At 43.3% G+C, this 12,424-nt stretch overlaps 2 pseudogenes across 1 annotated transcript; one reads left to right on the top strand and one right to left on the bottom strand.

The window, feature by feature from the left end:
* Window positions 1–5,040: 5,040 nt before the first annotated feature.
* On the top strand, window positions 5,041–8,376 carry LOC147457665 (pentatricopeptide repeat-containing protein At2g40720-like; annotated as a pseudogene). Its single transcript, XR_015188134.1, has 2 exons — window positions 5,041–6,174; window positions 6,250–8,376. The product of XR_015188134.1 is annotated as a pentatricopeptide repeat-containing protein At2g40720-like (transcript).
* A 2,858-nt stretch (window positions 8,377–11,234) lies between these two features.
* LOC147457664 (uncharacterized) lies at window positions 11,235–12,170 on the bottom strand (annotated as a pseudogene).
* Between the last annotated feature and the right edge of the window lie 254 nt (window positions 12,171–12,424).

Below are 12,424 nucleotides of genomic sequence, written 5' to 3'. Positions count from 1 at the left end.
TTCTCTTAATACCATGGGGAATGCCTTCCTAATAATCAATGGTTACTTAGGTTCTTAATCTGATTTAGGCAGCATTGTGTGAAATGTAATAGGGATTTCTAGTGGGCTTAGACCCTATTGACCTTTAGCTTAAGTATTATAAAGGGAGTTTACTTGTGTGATGAGCTTGGGGAGGTGTATTAGTGTTATATGACCCCCCAAAGTTACAAAATTAAAATGCTGAAAATGAACAAACAAAAAATCAAAGTGCCACATTGTAAAATCTTAAGCTGGAAGAGAAATCTCAGCTTGATTTGGTACCTCACTCACATGTATCGCCTATGGTACTAGAGCCCTAGAGGTTCCCAGTGTGGGCGCTTTTCCTTGAAAAGCAAAAAACCCAAGGCATACAAAATAAGCACACACATCATTCACTGTGAAAAGACTTTGGGGGATCAAAGAAAAGGTAACCAGTCAGGCGATGATTTCATGAGAAATTCCTTTTATCGTAGCTTAACTACAAGGTCTTCTAGGTATAGCCTCTAGTCAGCCCTCGAACATGAAATACTTGGCTCTCGCGATTAAACAACTTAATTGACCAGAGAAAATTAAGAAGCTTACCCATGGTATTAATAGTCGATCTCTAGTGCCTTTCGACCGTTAAAATTAGCGACCCCAGACTTGTTCAATTTTTTACCTTTACATCTGTTTATGCATTTGATTATATTGCAATTTAATGTTTATTGTTGACAAATTGCTTAAAATTCTGTTACCAATCAATTTGTCTGCCTAAAACTGCATATGCTTTTTAATTGCTTATGAGAATGCAATTACTGTGCCAATGTTGTTTGATTTTGCAGTGACTGATGAAGGCTAAGGACATTCATCTCAAATGCTCTTCCACCTCGACGAACGAGCTTCAACTCAATAGCTTCCGAGGACGGAATCTACATCAGGAAGGGGGGCATGTTAACCCTCACGGCTCACGGACACCCTATCACCTACGACGGACGTTCTAACCTACGGCGGACATTGTATTATTTATTTGGTAGAGTCAGGTACCGAGCTTGTCGGTCCAATAGGAAAAGGATAAGAGTGATCGCCGATGAGAGGCGCACTCTAACTAGAACATTCAAGGGATAAGTTGGCTAAGCATGGGCGCCCAAGTGTGAATGGGGTGAGCTCATATAAAAGTCAACTAAACCTAAAATTCACTCATTCTCTCATTTGTGCAATTGAAGAGTGCTCTTGCTCCATCTCCTTCTTCTTCTTCTTCTTCTTCATCTCTTTGTGTGTGTGAGAGAGAGAGAGAGAGTGAGAGAGAGGGAGTGTGTGGGCGATCGAGCACTACGAAGGCACGACGGCGGTGAAGCGGTTGAGCGCGGCGTAGCGGCGTCTCCTTCTTCTTCGCGGCGAGGAATCCTCCACGAAGCAAGCGTAGAGCGGTGAGTGACACACCATCGCCTTCTTTGAGCTTACTAGTTTAGGCTTGTTGTGTGCTTGGAGCCATTTGTGGCTCGCACACGGGGTATCGGCAAGTTCCTTGCATTGACACGTGGGACATACGCGCACATGAGGTAATGTGCTTTGTAGCACCACTATCAAAATACCACACATGTGAATCTGCATCAACTGACATGCATGCATCATGCTCAGCAGGATTATAAGCGCACTCTGTAGTCAAAGCCCATTCTGCATCAACATCAGCATCACAGTCTCGTTTCACAAAAGACTCAACAATAGCTGCATTTGTAGTGGAACCAGCATTAGTAGTGGACCCAACCTCTTTCTTCTTAGCCTCTTTGGACTTTAACTTAGGACACTGCTTGATCAAGTGATCATCAGCTTTATAATAATGGCAATGCATCTTCTTTTTGTCCTTATTACTAGAATTTCCAAATGAGTTGCTACCAGCAGAAGCATTAGGAACAGCTAATTTTCCACTCGCAGAAGAACCATGAGAAGAGGTTGCATTACTGTTACAACCTTTTCTTTAAGCAGCAATAAAGGCCTATTCAAGTGCACGCGGTCTAGTCTTGTTTTTTTTGGAAAGTGACTCTTGCGACAGCAATGTACATAATGCATCAAACTTGACAACTTCAGGATTTCCTTGGGTCATAAGTCTCCAAGTACTAGCAAAAGTCTCGTAAGAATCAGGCAAGGGAACTGTTTTTTTTGGAAAGTGACTCTTGCAACAGCAATGTACATAATGCATCAAACTTGACAACTTCAGGATTTCCTTGGGTCATAAGTCTCCAAGTACTAGCAAAAGTCTCGTAAGAATCTGGCAAGGCATCAAGAACAGTCTGCACAAGGGAACTGTCTGAAATGACTTCACCTGCAGAAATAAGTTGCTCATTAATATCCTTGACACCATCAAGGAAAGTGTCCATATCATCTTCCTCATGCATTATCTTCGACTCCAGCTCTTTATGCAGCAATGCAATTTTTGCCTCATTGTGTCTTGCATAAAGACCAGCCAGAATATCCCAAACCTATTTTGCAGATTTCGTTGAATGAAGGTGAGGAGTAATGGTGCACTTCACAGACAACGCAATCAATGCATGAGCATGCACATCTTTTACATCCCAACAATCTTGTTCTGCCATAGGCAAAACAACTCTAACAGTAGCAAGACCTGCAACATCCTCAACACCACCTACATCCTCAGAACCATGACGTACATCAATGCCTTGCACAAAATTCTAGACACCCTTTGACACAAGAACATGTTGCATCATGTAAGCCCACATAGGGTAATTGTCCCCATCCAATTTTTCCTCAGCAGCAAACATCTTGAATACATTTGTGTTGTTGTCGGCCATGGCCATTGCCTGTACCTGATGTGAAAACTGCCCGAAAAGAGGAGAAACAAAGCGAGAACAGCACGTGCTAGATAGCACAAACCGTACAAGACTATAAGGGACAGCTATGCAAAAAACGGCACTGACAAAAAATTTGCACATAATGACAAAATAGCTTGTGTAGTACTACCTGTAGTGGAAACGAAGGCCGAAATGAGCCCAAATAATAAATCTGACCAGACTAATCTCTTCGAGCTCTCCCATAATATTTGTCGACCTACGAACGCTCGCCAAAGCTCACAAAAATCGGAGAAAGTGAGCAGGCGTGTGCTGGAGCTACTGGCGACTAAGCTCAGGAACCTGCGCAATTGTTGGAATTAGGGTTGCAAGAAAACACACACAGCTTGGGGAAGACGAAGGAAGCTCAAGGCACACAATAGAGAGTATTTTACTTAGTGTGCAATGGAAAGATAAGTTAGCCCTAGAGTAATGAACGTAGATACAATGCACAGGGGGAAAAACCTCCTAGTGAGGGAAAAAAATGCCCCGGTGGTTCTAAGTGTGTTCACACACATCACTACCACATGTATATGGAAACATTTGCTTCTGCTAGGGGAGGGAATTCCCTCCTTGGCCTTTGTTTTCCGTTTGCATATGAAAGGTAACGCTCTGCTGGCAGAAGATCCCTTGGCTTTTGGGGTTCTCATGGTTGGAAAACTGACGCGAGAGAGTAGAGAAGCTCTGTTGTAATCGAATGCAATATTGAGGGGGGAGAGAGAGAGAGAGAGAGAGAGAGAGAGAGAGAGAGAGAGAGAGAGAGAGAGAGAGAGAGAGAGAGAGAGAAGGTGACCAGAAGAGCACGCAATGCTGGAAAGAGCTCAGGATTGCGAAAGGAAACCAGAAGAGCACACGATGCAGTGCTCAAGTTCAAACGCAGGGCAAGAAAATTTGGAAACACTAAATCCACTTGTTACACCACTACTCTCACATGGGTGTTTGAGGGTCCATTTTGAAACTGTACAAAACATTCTTATAGAGATGCCATTATATCTAAAAAATAGAAATATAAATACCTTTTTTCTTAAAACTTTCCCTCCGAATTACCAAATAGGTGGAAAAAAATTTGACCCTTTATTTGCACCACCAACCCTTGCTTTCAGCCTTTTGAACTTGTTCAAACTCTTTTCAAGTGGAGACACTAATATTATCATCACATACTTTCATCCCATAAAGAAGTATAATCATTACGAAGGTGACAAAGAGATGCTCCCAACATTTGATATCCCCTCTGTGGCATGAGTTTTGAAATGTATAGTAGGCTCTCTTCTTAGCTTCAAGACGACGCATAGCACATTCACACCATTTGTGGTTGGTTGGAACTTCTAGGCCAATGTACTTTCTCCTTGTTCAACAAGCATAGCCTTCGCCTTTGAAACATTCACCATCAAACCACTATGCAAGCAAAAGCTTTCAAGCACGGTCATGAGCTTTTGTGTATCTTCTTGAGTATGAACCAAAAGCACTACATCATCAGCATCTAGCGAAAGCATGATCACAACATTACGAATAAGGAATTTATCGGTTCCTTCTTCAAGCATATACTCAAGAACCATGTGATCCAACTCATCAATGCATAGCCCAAAGAGCATTGATAAGACCACACATCCTTGGTTAACACCGTTGTTGCTTGAGAAAAACTTTGAAAGTTCCTCTCTCAAATGTACTCGACATATCACTTACAAAATATCATATATACTTAAAATTGTATGCATGTATTTACTTGGTTCCTGGAGATCTTCCATGGATCTCCAAAGATTCTCTTAAGGAACTGTGTCAAAAGCTTTCTGAACTCCATAAAGCAACATTTCCCTTTCAAGCTCGACTTACTTGCTTGCTTTGATGGAAGCCCGTTTGCCATGATCACGTTTACCATTTTCTTCAATCCATTGCACTCAATTTTTCTCGTAGTATAGTTCCAAATAGCTTTGCCACAAGGGAACCAACCCTTATAGTTGATAGTTGTTTACATTATTTACATCTCTTCTTTTCTATAGAAGTTTGATCCAATTAGTGGTTCAATTCATACCTTGCAAATCCTCTGCATTACTACGATGGCCAATTATTGATTCTCTCACATAAATCTTCACTGTTCATGAGTCTGAAATTACCCAAAATCTTGTCAGGATGTATTGTTTCTCCAAAATTTACCAGATGCAAGAGTTTTCTCACGAGCGTGAGAAAATTGTACAGCGCATTGTATGCCTTTTGTGGGGGCGGAGAGAGAGAGAGAGAGAGAGAGAGAGAGAGAGAGAGAGAGAGAGAGAGGCCGAAAACAGAGACAGAGGGATCACGCCGAGAGAGAACATGCAGATGATGCAGCAGGAGGGGTATTCTAACCATTTCGGTGTGGGTGCGATATTGCATGGCTCCTTCAATAGCAAGCATCACCGAGGGAACAGCACGGTCCATAATTGGATGCATTCTCTTGTCACCTTTAATCTGAGTTTTGCATGGCATGGCTGATGGTGCTGTTGATATGATGTCGCTGAGGGTGATGCTGACGATGTCATGACAATGGCTCCAATGCTGATGCCACTGACAAGGGTATGTTGTGATGATGATGATGGAGATGAGGAGGATGATGAGGATGATGACAAGGATATGTTGTGATGATGACGGAGATCTCGAGGATGATGATGGCCTTCCAGTTTGAGCTCAAGAGCATGTAAATATGGCTAGCCTCTCAAAGGCGGAAGATTCTGTCGTTCAAGTTTTGTCCAATGAAGGACAATTGGACAAAGCCCTTGATGTCCTGTTTCACATGAACACAATCCCACTTAGAGACACATACCTATCCCTGCTTAAGGCATGTAACAGGAGCAGGGCCCTTCATCAAGCTAAACAAGTTCAGGTGCACCTTGCTAAACACATGCAACATGATTATCTAGGTGACTACTTGGTGATGACACTTGCCAGGTGTGGTGCAGTTGAAGATGCTCTAGAATTTTCTCACACCTTGTCTCACCGTACCGTTTTCTCATGGACTGCAATTATTTCTGCATATGTGCAACGCGGTCAGGGCCGGGAAGCTCTAGAACTATATAAATGCATGGAAGAGGATGGGGTGAAACCCAATCACTACACATTTGTGGCCCTTTTGAAAGCTTGTGGCAGGGTTGCAGACCTTGAAAAGGTTCGGGCGCTCCATAATGATGCCCGAAGAATGGGACTAGGAGCTGATGTTTACATATTAACCACGCTTGTTAGTGTATATTGCAAATGCGGATCCATTGAAGAGGCAGAGAATGTCTTTAGTGTACTGTTAAGGCATGATGTTGTTACATGGAATGCAATGCTTGCAGCATACGTCGAACAAGGCCAAGCAAGCAAGGTATTGCATTTGTTTAGGCAGATCCTAGAAGAAAGAGTGACGTTAGATGAGCTGATGTTTGTCAGTGCTTTGCAGGCATGCACCATGCTTGCAGAACAGGAAGGAGGTTTACGCAAGTCAATGGCTTTGGAGATCGGGATGGCTCTGCATGCCAATGCCCGGCAAGCAGGCTTCTGTTCAGGACCCTTCATATTGACAACGCTGATAAATATGTATAGCAAATCTGGGAATATCAAAGGTGCAGAGGGTCTTGTTTCAACAGCATGGATTCAATGCAACAGTGTGACTTTGAATGCCATGATTGCAGCATATTTTGAGCATGATCAAGAAAGGAAATCTTTACAACTATACAGATTCATGCAAGAGCAAGGCATGAAGGTTGATGAGTACACATTTGCAAGTGTTCTTCAAGCATGTGAGGCTGCTGCAGAGAAGGAGGAAGTTCTAGATCTCAGTGGGGAGCCCCTCAAAGTGATGTCTTTGGCAATGGGTAAAGCACTACATGCTGATGCCCAAAAATGGAATTTATTATCAGATGTCTTTGTATGCAACACGCTCATAAGAATTTATGGCAGGTGTGGAGCTATTGCAGAGGCAGAGGACTTGTTTACTGCAATGCGCAGCCAACTTAATGTTAGGTCTTGGACTGTAATGCTTTCAGCATATGTCGAGCACGACTATGAAGAGAAGGCTTTGCAGTTATATGTGCAGATGTACAAAGAAGGAATGAGTCCAGATCAGCATACGTTTGTCGTCGTCATTCATTCATGTGGCATTCTTGCAGAGAAGGAAGAGGGGATTGATTCAGACAGGCAGTTTGTAAAAGCAAAGTCTTTAGAGATTGGAACTTCAATACATGCTGATGCACGGAGACAGTGCTATGCGACAGATATATTCATTAACAACACACTTGTCAGCATGTATGGTAAATGTGGGGCCCTTGTGCTAGCGGAGAACCTATTTATTGGGATGGTCGACCGGGATGAGGTGTCCTGGAATGTATTACTCTCAGCATATGCAATTAACAGCGAGAAAGCAGAGAAAGTATTGCAGATGTACAGGCAGATGCAGGTAGAGACGAGTAGTGTAAGGCCGGCAATGTTTGTGATCGCTCTTCAGGCTTGTAGTAATCTTTTGGAAGGAAAAGTGGAAGCTTGCAACAAGCATGACAAAGCTTATGCTCTTTCACATTGGACAAGCATTATATGATGATGCTCAGAAAAGTGGATTTTCATCAGATGTAGCTATCAATAACACCCTCGTAAGTTTGTATGGAAAATGTGGGAACTTCCAAGAAGCAGAGGCTGTGTTTGGTGCCATGCCTCAATATGATGGAGTGTCTTGGACTATACTTATCTCTATGTATGTTGAGCAAGGTGAAACAGAGAAGGTTTTAGAGGTGTATAGGAAAATGCAGGAGGAAAACATTCTTTTTGACGACATCTCTCTCATCTACATCCTGAGAGCTTGCAGTGACATGGGAAGCTTGGATATTTGTAGACGGCATCATTTTACAATGTCTTTGCATGCTCTTGATCTGGCGTCCTCTCTTGCGGTTAGTTTGATTCATACCTATGGCAGTTGTGCAAGCACAGTAGATGCGCAAGCTGCCTTTGATGGGCTCTATAGGCCTGATATTTCATCATGGAATGCCTGCATAGGTAGCTATGCAGGAGAAGGGGATTGCAAAATCACAATGCACACATTGGAGGAGCTCTGTCTGGCAGGTAAAGAGCCGAATTGGGTATCTTTCGCTTCAGCCCTGAATGCTTGTGCTCATTCGGGCCTTACTGTTCTAGGTTTGGAAAACTTTGATTACATGACCAGAGAATGTGGCTCAAGTCCAGGTTTGATGCACTACAGCATCCTGCTTGATCTGTTTGGCCGGTCAGGGTGCTTTAGTATAGTGGAAAGCATGTTGGGGAAGATGCCAACACAACCTGATGTGGCCATGTGGATAAGCTTATTGGGATGTTGTCGCACGCATGGAAATCTTGAAATGGGGCAGCGCGCTTTCAACCAGGCAGTGAGTTTGCAACCTGGTCATAGCGGTGCTTATGTTATGCTCTCGAATCTTTATATTGAAGCAGGACTGATTGACTTGAAGGAAGCAAGTTATGATGGCTTATTGATCTTAGGACAAGCTTCTGACACCAGACTCTGTTAGAGTGGATAGCAACATAGAACACACAGCATTTTCATTGCAAGTGCTCAGCAATCAGTCACTTTTTTTGTCAAAAAAATTGTGCAGGGTGTTTTCTTCCATTTTATACTGCGCCAATGTGGTGATGTGGCTAACATTTTTATAGCTTTGAGCTCGCATATCTTGGATTGGATAAGAGATTATAATTATTGAGACAAATAGAAATATATAAACACACACACACACACTCTTATACATACGTATTTGAAATTAGCATGGATTTTTCCATATTCCACTTTATGGGCAAGTGCTATTATGCTATTCCCTTTTTTAGGGCCATATCAGGTGTCAATATTAAGCTTGTGCTTGGTTTGTTTTAGCCCCCTTTTTGAGAGTTCCTTGAGTTCTTGGCAACAGCTTTTCACTACGGAGAAGCCATCCACAACATGCCATAGGTTTGGACATATCTTAACCAAATTAGCTAATGGGACCATACATGTAATGCATGAACACAATGCATTTAACTCCAAGATGTGCTTTTCTTTGGGGGTCAACTCTTTTGGAACTGTGAAGGAGCACTAGAATGGATGGGGCCTTATTTTCTCCTAGGTAGTCTAGAAGTGTAGGCAAGAGTCAGCTTGTGACATTAGTTGTTGTGTTCATATTTTAATTCCCATGTGTTGTCCATTGAAAGTTGGTCATTAATATTACAAGAATTGGACTCTCACATAAATCAACTCAAGTTTATGCATTCTCACACCCAATCATCGAGGATTATCTAATGAGAATATGGTTCTCTCTTAAGGTATTAGGGTTATTGGAGGCTTAGAAATAAGAAAAATCCCATCAAGGTATATTTGACATTAACTAACGTTGAAACAACACAAAAAAGAGTTTTGCTACACAATAGGTTTAGCCAATGTGTTATCAAAGAACCATGCAAAACTTTTTAAGCAAGATAAGAATATAATAATTTTTTTCATACCTACTCTTATAAGCTCGGAGGTGGCATGTCCTTTTCTATGAGTGGATCTCAAAGGATAGGCAAGAGGGCATATATATATATATATATATATACACTTCACCCATATAAACAATGAGCGGATGGTGATTCAAAGACTATGGCCTACTAGGTTCTGGACGATTCTCAAAGATAATAGCCATGGAAATATCATGCCGCTAGCATCACACTAGCATTAGAGCTATGGTTGACACGTACAGTGGATAGCACAAACCACACTGTCTGCATGAAGAGTGGCATTTGATGATTTGCAAGTCCAATCAAGGATTTGATTTTGATTTTGAATGCTTTAAGCTTAATCTTTGTTAAAAAAATTTTGATCGATCATTACACGCGCGTTGATTTGGTAATAATATACTTTGTATATAATGATTGCAAGATACCGTTGGAATTAGGGTTGCTGGAAAACACACACAATTTGGAGAAGACGAAGGAAGCTCAAGGCACACAACCGAGAGTTTTTTACTTGGTGTGCAATGGAAAGATAAGATAGCCCTAGAGTGATGGGCGTATATACAATACACGGGGGGGAAAACCTCCTAGTGAGGGGAAAAATGCCCCGACGGTCCTAAGTGTGTTCACACACATCACTACCATATGTATATGGTAACAAATTCCCCCTTGGAGTGATGCGGTGAACGAGAACTAGCACCTAGAGTATAGGGAAGTGTCATGCCCTGAGGACATGATCATTCCACAAAGGGGAGTAAGCCCAAAGCTTTATGAAAAGCTTCAACTTCTCATGAGACAATACCTTTGTGAAAAGATCTGCAATGTTGTCATGTGCTGGCACATAAACCAAGTTAATCTCTCCTGATGAGAGTCTCTCCTTTACATAGTAGTAATGCACCTCAATGTGCTTTGTGCGAGCATGAAAAATTGGGTTCCTCACAACTACCAATGCGCTTTGACTATCAGTGTAGATAGTGTTGTCATGTCCAACACCCAAATCAGCCATAAGGCGTCTGAACCATACACACGCAGTCGTAGCTATGGAGACTGCTATGTACTCAGCCTCACAACTAGAAGTGGCCACAGTAGGTTGCTTCTTGCTCAACCATGATATGCATGAACTGTCGAGCATGAAACAAAAACCACTCATGGACATTCCCGTGTCAAAACAACCAGCCCAATCTGAGTCCGAAAAAGCATGTAAATCTAGTGGCAATGATCCCCCCTTGGGATAAAACAAGCCAAGATGTGAAGTGCCACTCAAGTAGCGAAAAATCATCTTGATAATCTGTCAATGCTTAGACCATTGGCTATGCATAGATCTGCTGACCATTGAGACTGCATACTAAATATCCGACCTCGTCTTGCATACATAAATAAGGCAACCAACAACAATTTGGCAAAGAGTGACATCCGCATGATCACCACCATCATGAAGACTCAATTTCAAACCTGTTTCCATGGGAGTGGCAATAGGTTCGCAATCCTCAAGTCCAAACTTAAATAGCAATGTCTCTATGTAACTTGTCGGATATTGCCTTGTCGGATACAAGGCAATACCACCATCACATTGCTTAATATGTATACCCAAGTAATAATGCAACAGCTCCAAATCTTTCATCTTGAAAGTAGCATTCAAATCAGTCTTAAATTCATCAATATGTCTCTCATTTGGTCCGGTGATCAGTAAATGATCCACATAGAGAACGACAATGAGAAGTACATCACCCTCACGCTTTACATACAATGTGATTTTGTCAGGACACGGGTCCTGTACCCTAAGAACTAGGCTAGACAAGGACTACGGCCAAGGGCCGGCCTAGGCAGTGTGGACAGGGGATCCGTCTAGGGCAAGGGGCTAGGAGCCCACCTATAAAGGGAGGTTGGGAGGAGGATCCAGTAGAGCCTAGTTGCCTAGTTTCTTACACTGGTATCAGAGCTAGGCTAAGAATAGCAAGGTGACATGCAAAAAGCCGTGGAGGAGAAGCCGAAGCTATCGAGCGTGTGCAGGGAAGCTAAGCCAGGAAAGGGGCCGTGGTCGGACCTGCGTCAAATCGGTCGAGGTTAGGCTCAGGTCCGACCACGGCCCCTTTCCCGGCTTAGCTTCCCTGCACACGCTCGATAGCTTCGGCTTCTCCTCCACGGCTTTTTGCATGTCACCTTGCTATTCTTAGCCTAGCTCTGATACCAGTGTAAGAAACTAGGCAACTAGGCTCTACTGGATCCTCCTCCCAACCTCCCTTTATAGGTGGGCTCCTAGCCCCTTGCCCTAGACGGATCCCCTGTCCACACTGCCTAGGCCGGCCCTTGGCCGTAGTCCTTGCCTAGCCTAAGTTCTTAGGGTACGGGACAAGGGCCGTAGTCCTTGCCTAGCCTAGTTCTTAGGGTACAGGACCCGTGTCCTGACATTACTTGGAGGAGAAGCCGAAGCTATCGAGCGTGTGCAGGGAAGTTAAGCCGGGAAAGGGGCCGTGGTCGGACTTGCGTCAAATCGGTCGAGGTTAGGCTCAGTTGGAGCGCCTTGGCGAGGAGGTGAAGTTCTTACCCTGCAGCAGGCCCAAATTCCGCCCACATCGCGCGCTATAGCAAGATTTTCCCCAATGCAGGCGGCCGAAGTTGTCTGCAGACAGAGCTCGTTACTTTTTTTTTTTTTTTTTTTAGGGATCTCTTTTTGGTCCGTCCACACTCGGCCAAATTTGGTGCCGTTCACAAGGTCCTGTGCATACGCAGCTAGTGCCGACACTCTTCGGAGGTTGTTTCGGCTTTCCTCTTCGATTCAGTACGCTTCATCAACACAACTTGCGGTTGATTGTGCCCATTTTCGCAGTCCGCCTCTGCTGCGACACAGCTTTTGAAAGTTTTGTCAAGACGACAAGCCATCGATTGGTCACCTTTCACCGGTTTTGTGATTGCATACGATGCCAATCGCTTCGGCCAACTCTGCAATTTGATTTGCATGTTTCAGCTTCTCGATGGCTGCAAATTTTGAGGACACGTTTCAAAGATTTACTGGTGTTTTGCATACGACGCAAACCAGCTTATCGGCCGCTCGAATTTGCTCGGTGACTTCAAGTGATTCATCGACTGCCGATTCGATTCTTCTTTTCAAGTTGTTCTTTGTTGATTCAACACCG

Source organism: Adiantum capillus-veneris, chromosome 5 (genome assembly GCF_014529385.1).
Source record: "Adiantum capillus-veneris isolate H3 chromosome 5, ASM1452938v2, whole genome shotgun sequence".
NCBI lineage: Eukaryota > Viridiplantae > Streptophyta > Polypodiopsida > Polypodiales > Pteridaceae > Adiantum > Adiantum capillus-veneris.
Note: the sequence above shows the minus strand (reverse complement) of the source record. Positions and strands in the feature narration are given on the sequence as shown.